This window comes from Anolis carolinensis, unplaced genomic scaffold (genome assembly GCF_035594765.1).
Source record: "Anolis carolinensis isolate JA03-04 unplaced genomic scaffold, rAnoCar3.1.pri scaffold_14, whole genome shotgun sequence".
NCBI lineage: Eukaryota > Metazoa > Chordata > Lepidosauria > Squamata > Dactyloidae > Anolis > Anolis carolinensis.
Genome location: NW_026943825.1, coordinates 3,450,276 through 3,469,979, shown reverse-complemented (window position 1 = coordinate 3,469,979; position 19,704 = coordinate 3,450,276). Strand labels below are relative to the sequence as shown.

Here is a 19,704-nt window from a genome sequence, read left to right as displayed (position 1 = left end):
GGGTATCGAATGAATGCAGTTGGAGACATCTCGAATGGCCGTTGCAAAAAGGGACGGAACCCTGGGATCCATAGGGTCAAACTGCTTCACGTCAACCATTTAGATGCGTCCCAGGCAAAACAATGGGATTTCCAGACTTCCAGGGGGCCTTTTCTGACCAAATTGGCTTCTTCCGGAGCCAGACTATAATTACACAAAGCCGGTTTGTTTTCCTCTCAGCATCTCCTTTGCTGGGAAAAAAAAATCCTGGGAGGCCTTTTGGCAAAATGCAATCCAATGGTGTCGAACATTTGCAGAAGTAACTTGGCCAACCAGTTACAACCAGGGCACGCTTATGGAGCCGGGAGGCCATGACCCTGATTGGGAATAACCTGCGGCTCCGAATTGCCCTCCAAACAAAGGAACACACTCAGTGTTGAAACAATGGCAACAATTTCCATTATTGTGTAGCATAAGTGGAAGTTTGGGATACATTGTATAGTCACAGGGGTGTTATTAGGTGGAAGAGGAGGAGGAGGATTATATGCTTGCAGTGTTGGTTTGTGATGTTTTTTTATCCAACAGAGATGGAGAAACAATTATATTTTGTACCACGAGGTTTGGGATAATTCTGCCATTGCAGAAAGGTTATTAAATCGAGGAGGATGAGGATCACATGGTTCAAGTGCAGGCGCAGGCAACACCATCAAGGCCATAAACACCTGGGCCATACCTGTCATAAGATATACTGCTGGCATCATATACTGGACACAGATGGAACTGGACAATTTGGACAGAAAAAGAAGAAAACTCATGACCATTCATCATTCCCTGCACCCTCGCAGTGATGTTGACCGGCTATATCTGCCTAGAAGATCAGGGGGCAGAGGACTCTTGCAAGTCAAACAAGCAGTTAAAGAAGAAGAACATGCCCTGGCAGAATATGTCAAGCAAAGTGAAGAACCTGCTTCACTTTGGCCTCTGTGGCCCAAATGATTCATTGGAACATCATCTGGCCATGTTCCAGAAGCATTCTCTCCTGACGTTTCGCCCACATCTGTGACAGCCACACTCAAAGGTTGTGAGGTATAATGGAAACTAAAAAAGAGAGGTTTATATGCCTGTGGAATGATGTCCAGGGTTTGAAGCAAGTGTGAATATTGGCATTGGCTAGCTTGATTAGCACTGAATAGCCTTGCAGCTTCAAAGCCTGGCTGCTTCCTGCCTGGGGGAACCCTTTGTTGGGAGTTAACACCTCTCAACAAAGGATTCTCCCAGGCAGGAAGCAGCCATGCTTTGAAGTTGCAAGGCCATTCAGTGCTAATCGAGGTGATTAATCGAGGTGATTTCCAATATACCTCACAATCTCTGAGGATGCCTGCCATAGATGTGGGTGAAACGTCAGGAGGGAATGCTTCTGGAACGGGGCCAGACAGCCCGGAAAACTCACAGCAACCCAGTGAATCCGGCCATGAAAGCCTTCGCCAACACAATATTACATTTACTACCACGAATCAGGGCTTGTGATATTGATTTATCTTTCCAACGGGCAGCATTCATTCTGCAGTGTAGATGCACTACGTATCCCAGATAGGACTTTCATTTTTGTCCCTCCAGACTTTGAGTCAGACTACAAAGCCAGGCTTGCTTTGTAATTAACGGCTCCGCTTAAGGTTTCCAGGGGGGGGAAAGGAGAAATCTTGATTAGAGGTTGCATGGAGTAAACAAAAACGACAGTATGCAAGAAAGAGGCTCCCTTTGTCTCTCCTTGCAAAGGCCTCATGAAATGCAAAAAAGCACATCTCCATGCAGAATTCGCATACAGAACATACATATCATATACAATTGCATCAACAAATTCCCAGAGGGTTTTGTCTCTGAATTATCAGGTTGACGCGGAGGTCAAGCTGATCCCTTTCGGAGGAATCCGGCAGCTTCTCCAAAACATTTGGGAAGAGATGTCCTTGGTCCCGGGGAGAGAAAAAAGAGACTCTCCGGCACTCACATTTAACAGGATGAATCCATGGGATTATTCGAGCCATTGGAAAGCACTGAAGCACTTTTGAGGCCGTGGGTTTGTAGGGATTTGATTTGTAGGGAGAATAATAATAATAATAATAATAATAATAATAATAACTGGGCACACTGGGTGCCGTGCCAAAAGATCTCAGCCAGCATTTGGAAACAATAGACATTGACAAAATCACCATCTGCCAACTACAAAAGGCCACCCTACTGGGATCTGCACACATCATCAGAAAATACATCACACAGTCCTAGACACTTGGGAAGTGTTCGACTTGTGGTTTTGCGAAATGAAATCCAGCATATCTATCTTGTTTGCTGTGCCATACAACGTCGTTGTGTTGATAATAATAATAATAATAATAATAATAATAATAATAATACATAAATAATAATACATAATAATAATACATAAATACATCTGAAAATACACACAGTCCTAGACACTTGGGAAGTGTTCGACTTGTGATTTTGTGATATGAAATCCAGCATATCTATCTTGTTTGCTGTGTCATAAAATATAATAATAATAATAATAACAACAACAACAACAACAACAACAACAACAACAACAACAACATGCCCTGGCAGAATATGTAAAGCAAAGTGAAGAACCTGCTTGGATTGAAGTCAAAAATCAGAAACTCCTCAAAGCACAGCAGACAAAAAATCAGTACAAGAAAACCGCACTACAAACTAGAGCTGACAGCTGGCACAACAAAACACTGCATGGAAAGTTCCTTGACATAATTGAAGGAAAAGCTGACAAGGAGAAGACCTGGCTCTGGCTCACGAATGGGACCCTGAAGAAGGAGACAGAAGGCCTGATCCTTGCAGCCCAGGAGCAAGACATCAGGACAAAGGCCATTCAGGCCAAGATCGAAAAATCAGCCGATGACCCAAAATGCAGACTGTGCAAGGAAACCGACAAAACCATTGATTATATCCCCAGCTGCTGTAAGAAAATTGCACAGACTGACTACAAACAGAGGCACAACTATGTGGCCCAAATGATCCATTGGAACTTATGCCTCAAGTCCCACCTCCCAGCAGCAAAGAACTGGTGGGATCACAAACCTGCAAAAGTCTTGGAAAATGAGCATGCAAAGATACTGTGGGACTTCCGAATCCAGACTGACAAAGTTCTGGAACACAACACACCAGACATCACAGGGAAACCAGTGCAGGTGGTCCCGGTGGTGATGGGCACACTGGATGCCGTGCCAAAAGATCTCAGCCGGCATTTGGAAACAACGGACATTGACAAAATCACGATCTGCCAACTTCAAAAGGCCACCCGACTGGGATCTGCAGTATCATCCGAAAATACATCGCACAGTCCTAGACACTTGGGAAGTGTTCGACTTGTGATTGTGTGATACAAAATCCAGCATATCTATCTTGTTTGCTGTGTCATACAATAATAATAATAATAATAATAATAATAATAATAATAATAATATCTTTATTTGTATTCTGCCCTATCTCCCCAAGGGAGCTCAGATGTGTGTCTAGGTTTTTCTATAATGGTTGGGCCTCTAATTTTCATCCAGGTAGATACCAGTGTGCAGGCATTGGATATTCTACCTTTCCAGTCCAGGTTGCTTCTCGCCGCATAAGAACGAAGCGAGACCGATCTGCACCCCTAGGCCCAGCCTGCTTGGATGAAGTGATAATAGGACAACATTGCATGGCCTTAGACTACTTATTAGCAAGACAAGGAGGGTTTTGTAAACTGATGAAAGAAGGATGCAAAGTAAGGTTTCATGATCTTAATAAGATAATTGAAGATGAACTAAACCAGATGACAGATTTAATAGAACATAACACAAAGGGGATTTCAAGCTCTTTTGATTGGTTAACGAGTTGGCTACCATCAAGTCAATGGATAAAATAACTGTTTTTTTTGCTTTCTGTATAATCGTGTTAGTAGTTTTACTGATGTTGTGTATTGGGTCGTCATGTTGAGTGTTGGTGATGTCCTCGGGCAGCAGAAAGAGTGGGGTCGACAGATTGTCATCGTGGGTCATCATGTTGAGTGTTGGTGATGTTCTCAGGCAGCAGAAAGAGTGGGGGCGACAGAATATCGACAGAATATCATCTCGGGTCGACATCAGTTTTGATGATGTCCTCGGGCAGCAGAAAGAGTGGGGTTGACAGAATATCATCTTGGGTCGCCACGTTGAGTGTTGGTAATGTCTTCAGGCAGTAGAAAGAATGGGATCGACAAAATATGTTCATTGTTGGTAATATCCTCAGGCAGCAGAAAGAGTGGGGTCGACAAAATATGTTCATTGTTGGTAATATCCTCAGGCAGCAGGAAAAAGTGGGGTCGACAGAATATCATCTTGGGTCGTCATGTTGAGTCAGTGTTGTCCTCTAGCAGCAGAAAGAGTGGGGTTGACAGGATATCATCTCGGGTCGACATCAGTTTTGGTGATGTCCTCAGGCAGCAGAAAGAGTGGAGTCGACACAATATGTCCATTGTTGGTAATAACCTCAGGCAGCAGGAAAAAGTAGGGTCGACAGATTGTCATCTTGGGTCGTCATGTTGAGTGTGTGTTGTCCTCAGGCAGCAGAAAGAGTGGGGTCGACAGAATATCGACAGAATATCATCTTGGGTCGACATCAGTTTTGGTGATATCCTCAGGCAGCAGAAAGAGTGGAGTCGACACAATATGTCCATTGTTGGTAATATCCTCAGGCAGCAGGAAAAATTAGGGTCGACAGATTGTCATCTTGGGTCGTCATGTTGAGTGTGTGTTGTCCTCAGGCAGCAGAAAGAGTGGGGTCGACAGAATATCGACAGAATATCATCTTGGGTCGACATCAGTTTTGGTGATATCCTCGGGCAGCAGAAAGAGTGGGGTCGACAGAATATATTAATTGCTGGTAATATCCTCAGGCAGCAGGAAAAAGTGGGGTCGACAGAATATCATCTTGGGTCGTCATGTTGAGCTAGTGTGGTCCTCAGACAGCAGAAAGAGTGGGGTCGACAGAATATCATCTTGGGTCGTCATGTTGAGTTAGTGCTGTCCTCTGGCAGCAGAAAGAGTGGGGTGGGCAATGATTGGCAGCAAGGGTCTGCCTAGGAAGAGTGTCCTCAGTGGGCAGAAATGGTTGGGTGGGCCTCAGTCAGCCTCCAGTAGGCATGGGCCAGGTGTTTTGGCCTGGAGCTTTCCCAATGCCTCAGTCGGCAGAGAGGCCGGGGTGGGCCTCCCTTGCCTGGCCCCGCCCTGCCTTGTCCCTCCCTCCCTCCCCGCGGAAGCGGTACAAGAGCGGCGCCCGAGGAAGGCGCGCCCTATTGGGCTCCGTGGCGCTGAGCCTCTCGCTGCCCGCTTGGGCTCCTGGTCTGCCGCCTCCAGGGATCCCGGTCGGTGGGTGAGCAGGGACGGACTCCGGGGAGCCCCACGCACACGTGCCGCCCTCCTCCTCCCTCCGCCGGGCATGGCGCCCCGAGACTGACCCCAAGGTAAGCCCGGAGAAGGGGCTCGCGCTTCAAGACGGCATTCAGGGTAGGGCCAGGGACACGCCTTGGAGCCTCCTCTTGCTCCACAAACTTTAAAAAAGTTTTTTAAAGTCGGGTTTTCCTTATTAAACCGTATTATTTTCCAAGGTTTTTCTTTTATTATTATTTCCCCATTTCCCCCCTTATTTATTCTTATTATTTTCCAAGTTTTTCCTTATTTATCCTTATTATTTCCCAATATTTTTCCTTATTTATTCTAATTATTTTTCAAGGTTTTTCTTTATGATTCTTTTCCAATTTTTCCCTGATTTATTCTTATTATTTTCCTTATTTATTATTATTTTCCAGTATTTTTCCTTATTTATTCTAATTATTTTCCAAGGTTTTTCCTTATTCTTATTTTCCAAGGTTTTTCCTTTTTTATTCTAATTATTTTCCAAAGTTTTTCCTTAGTCTTATTTTTCAGTTTTTTCCTTATTTATTTATTGTATTACTTTCCAAGATTTTTTCTTCTTTATTCTTATTATTTTCCAAGGATTTTCCTTATTTATTATTATTTTGCAATTATTTTCCGTATTATTGTTTTGCGATTACTTTCCTTAATTATTTTTATTATTTTCCAATAATTTCCCTTATTTATTATTATTCTTTTGCCATGGTTTTCCTTATTTATTTTTATTAATTTCCAATATGTTTCCTTGTTTATTATTTTCCAGAGATTTTATTTTCCCAATTTATTATTATTTTGCAATTATTTTCCAGTGCTTTTTCTTATTTTATTTTTGTTATTTTCCAAGATTTTTCCTTAGCTATTCTTTATTATTTTCCAAGGATTTTCCTTATTTAGTATTATTATTTTTCTGGAATTTATTTTTTTAAATTTCTTTTCCATTCTCAGAACAGTATGAATATATTTCTATTTATTTTGCAATGCGTTTCCCTCCATAAATCCCGAAACATGGATACAGTTTTCCAAGGAGGAAAAAGATCCCAAGTGTCCGAAGCAACTTTCCCGAAGTCTCATTTTGCAGTCCTTGGCTCTTTTAATTTGGAATTGTAGGATTGGGGGGGGGGGGGGACACACGATTTTGAACCCTTTCCTTGAAATCCCTCTTTAAAATTGTTCCCAATCTGGATCAAATCAGCATTAAAAAGTCCCTTCTTTCTAATAAATGCGTTTATTGATCCTTGGGACAAGCTTTGGAGTTGCAATTCGAGGCCGAAAAGTGTTTACATTTTTCTGGGACGCCTAAGACGGACCATAATAAAAATGTGTGGTTTGGGAATGTGGCAAGGCGTGGACTCCAAAAGGAAGAGGGGGGGGGGATGCTTTGAACCCCTTTCCTGAAATTCCTGTTGGGAGTTGCCATTCCTAATTGCATAAAATCAACTTTGTAAAAGCCTCTTCTTTCAAATGAAGTCATGTATTGAGCATTTTGATAATAATTGGGAGTTCTAGTTCGCGGCTAAAAGGTGCATACGTTTTTTTGGGACACCAAGATTGGAGTTTCTATCGCGAAATGGGTCCACAAAGGAACAATTTTCCCAACAATTAGTTTTTGCCAAAGGAAAAAAGGGAATTCTAGTAGATCTTCTCACCCTCTTTTCTTTGGGACACCTTTTTTGGGCAACGCCCTTGGAATGCTGGGCATTTTTGGGTCCGAAACACAGTTCCTTTTCTGCATTTTTTTTTTGGAAGGGACTACAAATCCCATTGATCCAAGTGCAATATGTGGATGATGGGAGGTGAAGTCACCAGAGTTGAACCTCTATATTTGGGGTATATTTGGAGTGATTTCTCCCTTCCAGGCGCTGAGGTTTGGGTGTGACCCAGCCTAGTCCTTGCATAAGATAGTGGTGTGTGTGTGTCGAAGGCGTGGGCTTCAATCCGGCTTGACTCCACTTAACTTTTCCTCCATTGGAATCTCTTGTTTTTCCAAACCAGATTGTAATCTGAAGCTTTGCATTTGTAAGAAAACTTGGAAAGTTGGACTCTCTCCAGATTCAAACAGCGAAACAGTGGTGTGTCTACACTGTCTAATTAATGCAGTTTGGCACCATTTAAGTGTTACGGCACTATACGAAACAATGGTGCGTCTACACTGTTGAATTAATGTGGTTTTACACCATTTAAGTGTTATGGCACCGTACGAAACAGTGGTGCGTCTACACTGTCGAATTAATGCAGTTTGGCACCATTTAAGTGTTACGGCACCATATGAAACAATGGTGCGTCTACACTGTCGAATTAATGCGGTTTGATGCCATTTAAGTGTTATGGCGCCATACGATGGGATTCCTGAAATTGTAATTGGCACAATGAGATTGGGTGTGACTCCAGCTCCTCTTTTTTTGGCAGAGAAGACCTTGGGGAAACTACAACTTCCAGGGTTGCATAGCCTTGAATCTGGAGTGACGCTGAATTCATCTACACTGTGGAATTGATATAGGTTTGACGCTGCTTTAATGGCCGCAGCTCAGTTCTATGGAAATCCTGGGAGTTGTAGTTTCCCATGGTCCATAGCCTTGGCCCTCTTTGGCAGGCAAGGCAGAAGGCCTTAGAAAAACTACAACTCACAGCAATGCAATCAGTCAAAGTGCATTCATTTGACAGTTTTCTAACACCCAGAGAAGGCCAAAAAAGACCTTGCAAAAACTACAACTCCCAGTTTCCCAAAGTATTGAGATTTAAGCAATGCAATCAGTCAAAGTGCATTCATTTGACAGTTTCTTAACACCCAGAGAAGGCCAAAAAAGACCTTGCAAAAACTACAACTCCCAGTTTCCCAAAGTATTGAGATTTAAGCAATGCAATCAGTCAAAGTGCATTCATTTGACAGTTTCTTAACACCCAGAGAAGGCCAAAAAAGACCTTGCAAAAACTACAACTCCCAGTTTCCCAAAGTATTGAGATTTAAGCAATGCAATCAGTCAAAGTGCATTCATTTGACAGTTTCTTAACACCCAGAGAAGGCCAAAAAAGACCTTGCAAAAACTACAACTCCCAGTTTCCCAAAGTATTGAGATTTAAGCAATGCAATCAAAGTGCATTCATTTGACAGTTTCTTAACACCCAGAGAAGGCCAAAAAAGACCTTGCAAAAACTACAACTCCCAGTTTCCCAAAGTATTGAGATTTAAGCAATGCAATCAGTCAAAGTGCATTCATTTGACAGTTTCTTAACACCCAGAGAAGGCCAAAAAAGACCTTGCAAAAACTACAACTCCCAGTTTCCCAAAGTATTGAGATTTAAGCAATGCAATCAGTCAAAGTGCATTCATTTGACAGTTTCTTAACACCCAGAGAAGGCCAAAAAAGACCTTGCAAAAACTACAACTCCCAGTTTCCCAAAGTATTGAGATTTAAGCAATGCAATCAAAGTGCATTCATTTGACAGTTTCTTAACACCCAGAGAAGGCCAAAAAAGACCTTGCAAAAACTACAACTCCCAGTTTCCCAAAGTATTGAGATTTAAGCAATGCAATCAGTCAAAGTGCATTCATTTGACAGTTTCTTAACACCCAGAGAAGGCCAAAAGCCTTGCGAAAACTACAACTCCCAAAAATCCCGTGGCATTGAGGCGCAAGCAATGCACTTTGGAGCACCAAAGAAGGCCAAAAAAAGATCTTGCAAAAACTACAACTCCCAGTTTCCCATAGCATTGATATGTAAGCAGTGCAAGCGGTGTTGAGATAGTTTGATGCACCCGAAGAAGGCCAAAAAAGACCTTGCAAAAACTACAACTCCCAGTTTCCCATAGCATTGAGGTATAAACAGCTTTGAGGCACCCAAAGGCCAAAAAAAGACCTTTCAAAAACTACAGCTCCCAGGTTCCCATAGCATTGATATTATTTTATTTTTCGTGTCAGGAGCGACTTGAGAAACTGCAAGTTGCTTCTGGTGTGAGAGCATTGATATGTAAGCAGTGCAAGCGGTGTTGAGATAGTTCTGATGCACCCAAAAAAAAAAGGCCATGCAAAACTACAACTCGCAGAATGGGGCCAAACTGCCTCCTTTTGATCACTTAGAAGCCTTTGCATTCATGATTGAGCACATGGGTGTGTCTTTGCGTAGGCAGCTACTACGCCTTCCAGTTTGGAAAAGTTCCTTTTTTATTGTTGAGAACTCTGGAAGCCCCCCCCTCCTTAAAGTCCTGCTGCAAGGGGTCCCCAAAGTAACTTCTCCCTTCCCCGAAAGGGGCTCCTCCTGTTGCTCTGCCCACCCGGTCCGCCCCAATGGCTCCCCTCCAAAAAAACCCTCTGGAATGCAGCAGCAGCAGGGATGGAAATATTGACTAATGCAAAGCAGGGTTTTTCAGCTGGCAAATGGCAGGGCCTCGAGAGGGAGGGGACCAGGCCCAGACCCCAAAGGCTTTGCAGAAGGGAACCCCAAAGGCCACCCAGTCTGACCCCAGGAGGACGCTATCTGATCCCTCCCGACAGATGGCCATCTAAGCCTCTACTTTAAACACACCCCAAGAGAAGGAGAGCCCAATGGTATGTATTCCACTAGAGTTGGAAGGGAACCCCAAAGGCCACCCAGTCTGACCCCAGGAGGACGCTATCTGATCCCTCCTGACAGATGGCCATCTAGCCTCTACTTTAAACACACCCCAAGAGAAGGAGAGTCCAATGGTATGTATTCCACTAGAGTTGGAAGGGAACCCCAAAGGCCACCCAGTCTGACCCCAGGAGGACACCCTCCGATCCCTCCTGACAGATGGCCATCTAGCCTCTACTTTAAACACACCCCAAGAGAAGGAGAGTCCAATGCTATGTATTCCACTAGAGTTGGAAGGGAACCCCAAAGGCCACCCAGTCTGACCCCAGGAGGACACTCTCCGATCCCTCCTGACAGATGGCCATCTAGCCTCTACTTTAAACACACCCCAAGAGAAGGAGAGTCCAATGGTATGTATTCCACTAGAGTTGGAAGGGAACCCCAAAGGCCACCCAGTCTGACCCCAGGAGGACACTCTCCGATCCCTCCTGACAGATGGCCATCTAAGCCTCTACTTTAAACACACCCCAAGAGAAGGAGAGCCCAATGGTATGTATTCCACTAGAGTTGGAAGGGAACCCCAAAGGCCACCCAGTCTGACCCCAGGAGGACACTCTCCGATCCCTCCTGACAGATGGCCATCTAAGCCTCTACTTTAAACACACCCCAAGAGAAGGAGAGCCCAATGGTATGTATTCCACTAGAGTTGGAAGGGAACCCCAAAGGCCACCCAGTCTGACCCCAGGAGGACGCTATCTGATCCCTCCTGACAGATGGCCATCTAGCCTCTACTTTAAACACACCCCAAGAGAAGGAGAGTCCAATGGTATGTATTCCACTAGAGTTGGAAGGGAACCCCAAAGGCCACCCAGTCTGACCCCAGGAGGACGCTATCTGATCCCTCCTGACAGATGGCCATCTAGCCTCTACTTTAAACACACCCCAAGAGAAGGAGAGTCCAATGGTATGTATTCCACTAGAGTTGGAAGGGAACCCCAAAGGCCACCCAGTCTGACCCCAGGAGGACGCTATCCGATCCCTCCTGACAGATGGCCATCTAGCCTCTACTTTAAACACACCCCAAGAGAAGGAGAGTCCAATGGTATGTATTCCACTAGAGTTGGAAGGGAACCCCAAAGGCCACCCAGTCTGACCCCAGGAGGACGCTATCTGATCCCTCCTGACAGATGGCCATCTAGCCTCTACTTTAAACACACCCCAAGAGAAGGAGAGTCCAATGGTATGTATTCCACTAGAGTTGGAAGGGAACCCCAAAGGCCACCCAGTCTGACCCCAGGAGGACGCTATCTGATCCCTCCTGACAGATGGCCATCTAGCCTCTACTTTAAACACACCCCAAGAGAAGGAGAGTCCAATGGTATGTATTCCACTAGAGTTGGAAGGGAACCCCAAAGGCCACCCAGTCTGACCCCAGGAGGACGCTATCTGATCCCTCCTGACAGATGGCCATCTAGCCTCTACTTTAAACACACCCCAAGAGAAGGAGAGTCCAATGGTATGTATTCCACTAGAGTTGGAAGGGAACCCCAAAGGCCACCCAGTCTGACCCCAGGAGGACGCTATCTGATCCCTCCTGACAGATGGCCATCTAGCCTCTACTTTAAACACACCCCAAGAGAAGGAGAGTCCAATGGTATGTATTCCACTAGAGTTGGAAGGGAACCCCAAAGGCCACCCAGTCTGACCCCAGGAGGACACCCTCCGATCCCTCCTGACAGATGGCCATCTAGCCTCTACTTTAAACACACCCCAAGAGAAGGAGAGTCCAATGCTATGTATTCCACTAGAGTTGGAAGGGAACCCCAAAGGCCACCCAGTCTGACCCCAGGAGGACACTCTCCGATCCCTCCTGACAGATGGCCATCTAGCCTCTACTTTAAACACACCCCAAGAGAAGGAGAGTCCAATGGTATGTATTCCACTAGAGTTGGAAGGGAACCCCAAAGGCCACCCAGTCTGACCCCAGGAGGACGCTATCTGATCCCTCCTGACAGATGGCCATCTAGCCTCTACTTTAAACACACCCCAAGAGAAGGAGAGTCCAATGGTATGTATTCCACTAGAGTTGGAAGGGAACCCCAAAGGCCACCCAGTCTGACCCCAGGAGGACGCTATCTGATCCCTCCTGACAGATGGCCATCTAGCCTCTACTTTAAACACACCCCAAGAGAAGGAGAGTCCAATGGTATGTATTCCACTAGAGTTGGAAGGGAACCCCAAAGGCCACCCAGTCTGACCCCAGGAGGACGCTATCTGATCCCTCCTGACAGATGGCCATCTAGCCTCTACTTTAAACACACCCCAAGAGAAGGAGAGTCCAATGGTATGTATTCCACTAGAGTTGGAAGGGAACCCCAAAGGCCACCCAGTCTGACCCCAGGAGGACACCCTCCGATCCCTCCTGACAGATGGCCATCTAGCCTCTACTTTAAACACACCCCAAGAGAAGGAGAGTCCAATGCTATGTATTCCACTAGAGTTGGAAGGGAACCCCAAAGGCCACCCAGTCTGACCCCAGGAGGACACTCTCCGATCCCTCCTGACAGATGGCCATCTAGCCTCTACTTTAAACACACCCCAAGAGAAGGAGAGTCCAATGGTATGTATTCCACTAGAGTTGGAAGGGAACCCCAAAGGCCACCCAGTCTGACCCCAGGAGGACGCTATCCGATCCCTCCTGACAGATGGCCATCTAGCCTCTACTTTAAACACACCCCAAGAGAAGGAGAGTCCAATGGTATGTATTCCACTAGAGTTGGAAGGGAACCCCAAAGGCCACCCAGTCTGACCCCAGGAGGACGCTATCTGATCCCTCCTGACAGATGGCCATCTAGCCTCTACTTTAAACACACCCCAAGAGAAGGAGAGTCCAATGGTATGTATTCCACTAGAGTTGGAAGGGAACCCCAAAGGCCACCCAGTCTGACCCCAGGAGGACGCTATCTGATCCCTCCTGACAGATGGCCATCTAGCCTCTACTTTAAACACACCCCAAGAGAAGGAGAGTCCAATGGTATGTATTCCACTAGAGTTGGAAGGGAACCCCAAAGGCCACCCAGTCTGACCCCAGGAGGACACTCTCCGATCCCTCCTGACAGATGGCCATCTAGCCTCTACTTTAAACACACCCCAAGAGAAGGAGAGTCCAATGGTATGTATTCCACTAGAGTTGGAAGGGAACCCCAAAGGCCACCCAGTCTGACCCCAGGAGGACGCTATCTGATCCCTCCTGACAGATGGCCATCTAGCCTCTACTTTAAACACACCCCAAGAGAAGGAGAGTCCAATGGTATGTATTCCACTAGAGTTGGAAGGGAACCCCAAAGGCCACCCAGTCTGACCCCAGGAGGACGCTATCTGATCCCTCCTGACAGATGGCCATCTAGCCTCTACTTTAAACACACCCCAAGAGAAGGAGAGTCCAATGGTATGTATTCCACTAGAGTTGGAAGGGAACCCCAAAGGCCACCCAGTCTGACCCCAGGAGGACACTCTCCGATCCCTCCTGACAGATGGCCATCTAGCCTCTACTTTAAACACACCCCAAGAGAAGGAGAGTCCAATGGTATGTATTCCACTAGAGTTGGAAGGGAACCCCAAAGGCCACCCAGTCTGACCCCAGGAGGACGCTATCCGATCCCTCCTGACAGATGGCCATCTAGCCTCTACTTTAAACACACCCCAAGAGAAGGAGAGTCCAATGGTATGTATTCCACTAGAGTTGGAAGGGAACCCCAAAGGCCACCCAGTCTGACCCCAGGAGGACGCTATCTGATCCCTCCTGACAGATGGCCATCTAGCCTCTACTTTAAACACACCCCAAGAGAAGGAGAGTCCAATGGTATGTATTCCACTAGAGTTGGAAGGGAACCCCAAAGGCCACCCAGTCTGACCCCAGGAGGACGCTATCTGATCCCTCCTGACAGATGGCCATCTAGCCTCTACTTTAAACACACCCCAAGAGAAGGAGAGTCCAATGGTATGTATTCCACTAGAGTTGGAAGGGAACCCCAAAGGCCACCCAGTCTGACCCCAGGAGGACACCCTCCGATCCCTCCTGACAGATGGCCATCTAGCCTCTACTTTAAACACACCCCAAGAGAAGGAGAGTCCAATGGTATGTATTCCACTAGAGTTGGAAGGGAACCCCAAAGGCCACCCAGTCTGACCCCAGGAGGACGCTATCTGATCCCTCCTGACAGATGGCCATCTAGCCTCTACTTTAAACACACCCCAAGAGAAGGAGAGTCCAATGGTATGTATTCCACTAGAGTTGGAAGGGAACCCCAAAGGCCACCCAGTCTGACCCCAGGAGGACGCTATCCGATCCCTCCTGACAGATGGCCATCTAGCCTCTACTTTAAACACACCCCAAGAGAAGGAGAGTCCAATGGTATGTATTCCACTAGAGTTGACAATCCCAATGCACACGGAGGCTCTATATATTCCACTAGAGTAGGAAGGGAACCCGGAGGTCATCTAGTCCTGCTCTCTTCTTCCCTGTGGGAAGATACAATCGAATCACCCACAATCTGACCCCTGTTTATAGAATAATAGACTCCTAAAACTGTGCCCCAAGGGCCATCGAGTCCAGCCCCAGGGAGGCACCACCCAATCCCTCCAGACAGATGGCCATCTGGCCTCTGCTTGAAAACAACACCCAGAGAAGGCGATTCTAATGGTGTTGTGTACTCCACTAAGGGATGCTCTTCTACCAATCCAGAATGATAGAATCCTGGAAATGGGTCATCTAGTCCACCCCCTCTTTCAGTTATGCAGGAATTCACAATCTGGACCTTCCTGACAGATTATTATATTATATGTATTCATGCTAAATAACACATAAATAAATATAAATAAATATATATGTGTGTATATGTTTATAATATATAATATAGTTGTTTAATATTTATATTATTGATATATTTAAAAGTCTGATTATATTAAAAGTGTTCAGGCGGCATGACACCTGGAATCATGGTATATATAATATAATAATATAATATTTATATTATTTATAAGTTTATAAATATAGTAGAGTCTCACTTATCCAACATAAACGGGCCGGCAGAATGTTGGATAAGCGAATATGTTGGATAATAAGGAGGGATTAAGGAAAAGCCTATTAAACATTAAATTAGGTTATGATTTTACAAATTAAGCACCAAAACATGTTTTACAACAAATTTGACAGAAAAAGTAGCTCAATACGCAGTAATGCTATGTAGTAATTACTGTATTTACGAATTCAGCACCAAAATATCACGATATATTGAAAACATTGACTACAAAAATGCGTTAGATAATCCAGAACATTGGATAAGCGAGTGTTGGATAAGTGAGACTCTACTGTATATAAATAATATATTCCTAGCAGGTTTTTTGTGTAACCAGAATGAGGATATGAATGGGAAAAGTGCCCACTGAACAATTAAAGTGACTCCTGGAAGACAGACCGCTCTATCTATACATTTTTTTAAAATTATCTATACACATACATACATCAACTAGCTGTGCCCGGCCACGTGTTGCTGTGGCGTATGGGAATTCTTTGTTAGGTAGGTGGAATAACAGTGAATAGCTTTGTAGCCTGAAAGCCTGGCCGTTTTCTTATGTGAATCCTTGTTTGGTGAGGTGGAATAGAAAGGAATAGGCTTGCTGGTTGGAAGGTTAGGTAGTTGCCTTTTAGGGGAATTTTTTTTTGAGGGTGGTAGGATTGTAATGAATAGCCTCGGTGGTTCAAAGCCTGGGTGCTTGCTACCTAGGGGAAATCAGCTTGGTTGGTCAGCTTCAGAGTTGTATCACTGTTTCAAAGCCTGGTCGCCTTTTACGAAGGTTAATCTTTTATTGGTGTGGTTGAATTGCACTGAATATCCTTGCAGCTCCAATGTCTGGCTGTATTTATTATTTTGTATTATATATATATATATATTACAAAATATAGAAAGCGTGGCACATTGCCTGTTGTGGGTTTTGGCCTTTTTTTGGTGTTGTGATTGTGTTTTTTGTGTGATTGTGTTGTATCTTACTGGAGGCAGGGATGATGGATTGTGTTGCCAATTTTAGAGTTTGGGGGGTGTTGGGTTTTGTTGTTTTGTGAGTCACCGTGATGCCAAAAGCCTTTTATATATATAGAAGATAGTTATGATCAGTGATGCAAATCACAACTCCAGAGTGGGACCATTATTATTATTTTATTATTATCCTACTTTAGCTCTTTATCAAAGAGACCCAAAGCAGCTACCAGCAAAAGCAATACAATATATCATATTCGATATCGGCAGTTCTCAAAGTGTGTTCTGGGAAACCCTTGGGGTCCGCAATAGCCTCTGGGTCTCTGTTGTTCTTGTTATTATTATTACAAAGCCTGGGTGGCCATCAGTTGGGGTTGGTTTGATTGTGCTTTTCTTGCATGGCAGAACAAAGGAGGTTGGACTAGATGGCCCCTGGGATTGCACCTATTGTTATTATTATTGTTGTTATTACTACAAAGGCTGGATGACTATCTGTTGAGGATGCTTTGATTGTGCTTTTACTGCCTGGCAGAATACAGAGGGTTGGACTGGATGGCCCTTCGGGTTGCTCCTATGAATCTGGACCGAACTTGGCACACAGACCCAACATGACCAAAAAATAAACACTGGCGGGTTTGGGGATAATTGACCATGAATTCTGGGAGTTGTAGTTCACCCATAATCAGATAATACTGAACCTGGCTGATGATGGATCTGGACCAAACTTGACACACACACCCAACACGGCCAACTGTGCAGACGGGTGGAATTTTGGGGTGACTGACCTTAAAATCTGGGAGTTATAGTTCATCCATATTCAATAAGCCCTCTGAACCCCACCAATGACAGATTTGGACCAAACTGGGCACACAGATCCAACACAGCCAACTTTGCATACCAGTGGGACTTGTGTGTGATTGACATTAACTTCGGGAAGTTATAGTTCACCCTTACTCAGAGGACGGATCTGGACCGATCTGGCACACAGACCCAACACAGACAACTTTGCATACTGGCGGGGTTTGGGGGTGATTGACCCACGATTCTGGGAATTGTAGTTAACCCACATTCTTATGCATTTTCTAATGGGAGCATTCATAAAATACAAAAGCAAAGACTTGAGTTTTTTTGTTTGAAAAAAGTGTTACAAATTACCAAGCTGCTATTACCTAACCAAAAAAAAAATAAACAATGCCTTTTTCAACTAACCTGGGCATTGCTGGGTCCCTAAGCTAGTCTATATACAGTAGAATCTCACTTATTCAACATAAATGGGCCAGCAGAACGTTGGATAAGTGAATATGTTGGATAATAAGGAGGGATGAAGGAAATGCCTATTAAACATCAAACTGGGTTATGATTTTACAAATTAAGCACCAAAACATCATGTTATGCAACAAATTTGACAGAAAAGGTAGTTCAATACGCAGTAATGCTATGTAGTAATTACTGTATTTACGAATTTAGCACCAAAATATCACGATATATTGAAAACATTGACTACAAAAATGTGTTGGATAATCCAGAACGTTGGATAAGCGAGTGTTGGATAAGTGAGACTCTACTGTATATAAAAGGGTAATGAAATTTCGGCCTAGGACAAAACAACAAAACTACACATCCCAGAAACACTAAACTTGGCAGCACAACCCCTCATCCATGCCTCTACGTTCATACAACAAAAAGGAAAGAAAAATAAAGTCCTAATTAGAGGGAGAGGAATAATTGTTTTTATCCAATTGCTGCCAGTTAGAAGGCTAAGCTCTGCCCACTTGGTCTCCTAGCAACCCACTCAGCCCGGAGACAGGCAGAGTTAGGCCTCACTTAGGCCTATTCCCCACTGCCTATAAAATACAGATTATCAGATTTGAACTGGATTATATGACAGGGTAAACTCAAGGCCCTTCCACACAGCTATATAACCCATTTATAATCTTATATTATCTGCTTTGAACTGGATTATCTTGACTCCACACTGCCATATAATCCACTTCAGTGTGCAGTCGGACACAACTGGACTTAATGTCAGCAGAAAACCTTTACCCGTTACCTTAACTACCACCAATTCCTCAATACTTTATTTCCCATACCACCAGACTTCGCCACAGCAACGCGTGGCCGGGCACAGCTAGTATATAATATACTAGCTGTGCCCGGCCACGCATTGCTGTGGCGAAGTATGGTGGTATGGGAAATAAAGTATTGAGGAATTGGTGGTAGTTAAGGTAAAGGGTCCCCTGGGCTGAGTGGGTTGCTAGGAGACCAAGTGAGCGGAGCTTAGCCTTCTAACTGGCAGCAATTGCATAAAAACAATTATTGCTCTCCCTCTAATTAGGACTTTATTTTTCTTTTTGTTGTATCAACCTAGAGGCATGGATGAGGGGTTGTGCTGTCAATTTTCAAGGTTGTAGGGTGTTTACTTTTGTTGTTTTGTCCGCTGCCATGATGCCATCACTCTTTTTATATATATAGATCAACATTTCTTGGGGCTCCAGGAGAAATCATTGCTTCAAAAAGGGCTCTGCAGCTGAAAAAGTTGGATTCTGTATTCTCTTCAATCCGGACACTAGACTCCTTTTTAATGCAGCCTGGAATGGTGTTGGCCTTTTTTGCTGCAGCGCCACACTTTTGGCTTACACTCCTCTTGCAGTCTATACTAAAACTCCTAGATCCCTTTCCACTCTGGAAGACATAGAGGAGGATCGGGTTTGCCCAGCCAGGGTGCCGGCCTCTCCCTTTTCTCCGGCGCAGACTGGTTTTGTTGCTTTTCGAGATGCGCACAGGGTCATGGGACTGCTTCTTGGGTGTGGCACCGCCACCGTCTTCTGCATTCGTTCTATGTCTTATGCATGGCATTTTTGCTAATTTCATTTTCTCTAAGGGAAAGAGTGAGTCATTTTTGCCTATCGACGGCTGCCGGAAAGTCTCTGAAAACTTTCTTAAAAGAGTTTAATTGGTGGGTTGCTTTGAATTGTCTGAGCTGTATGGCCATATTCCAGAAGCATTCTCTCCTGACGTTTCACCCACATATGTGGCAGGCATCCTCAGAGGTTGTGAGGTCTGGTGGAAACGAGGCAAGTGGGGTTTATATATCTGTAGGATAATGTCCAGGGTGGGAGAAAGAACTCGTGTCTGTTGGAGGCACGTGTGAATGTTGCCATTGGCCACCTTGATTAGCATCGAATAGCCTTGCAGTTTCAAAACCCAGCTGCTTCCCACCTGAGGGAATCATTTGTTGGGAGGTGTTAGCTGGCCCTGATTGTTTCCTGTCTGGTAGTCACCGAAGTTCGACCCTCATAAATACCCAAATCCATCCCGATCTGTGCAATGGATAGGAATTTGAAATGATATTCCAAAATGTTTCTAATTATTATTATTGCTATTATTAGTACAGTAGAGTCTCACTTATCCAAGCTAAACGGGCTGGCAGAAGCTTGGATAAGCGAATATCTTGGATAATAAGGAGGGATTAAGGAAAAGCCTATTAAACATCAAATTAGGTTATGATTTTACAAATTAAGCACCAAAACATCATGTTAGACAACAAATTTGACAGAAAAAGTAGTTTAATACGCAGTAATGTTATGTTGTAATTACTGTATTTACGAATTTAGCACCAAAATATCACGATATATTGAAAACATTGACTACAAAAATGGCTTGGATTATCCAGAGGCTTGGATAAGCGAGGCTTGG

The 19,704-nt window shown here is 44.5% G+C and overlaps 1 protein-coding gene across 1 annotated transcript in view; it reads left to right on the top strand.

Moving 5' to 3' along the window:
• The first annotated feature begins 5,318 nt into the window (after positions 1-5,318).
• LOC100556673 (neuroblast differentiation-associated protein AHNAK) overlaps positions 5,319-19,704 on the top strand; it is a 67,808-nt gene continuing 53,422 nt past the window's right edge. The window contains exon 1 of the mRNA XM_062965368.1: positions 5,319-5,476. The gene's annotated coding sequence lies outside the window, so the exon portion shown is untranslated. The remainder of the gene's footprint in view (positions 5,477-19,704) is intronic.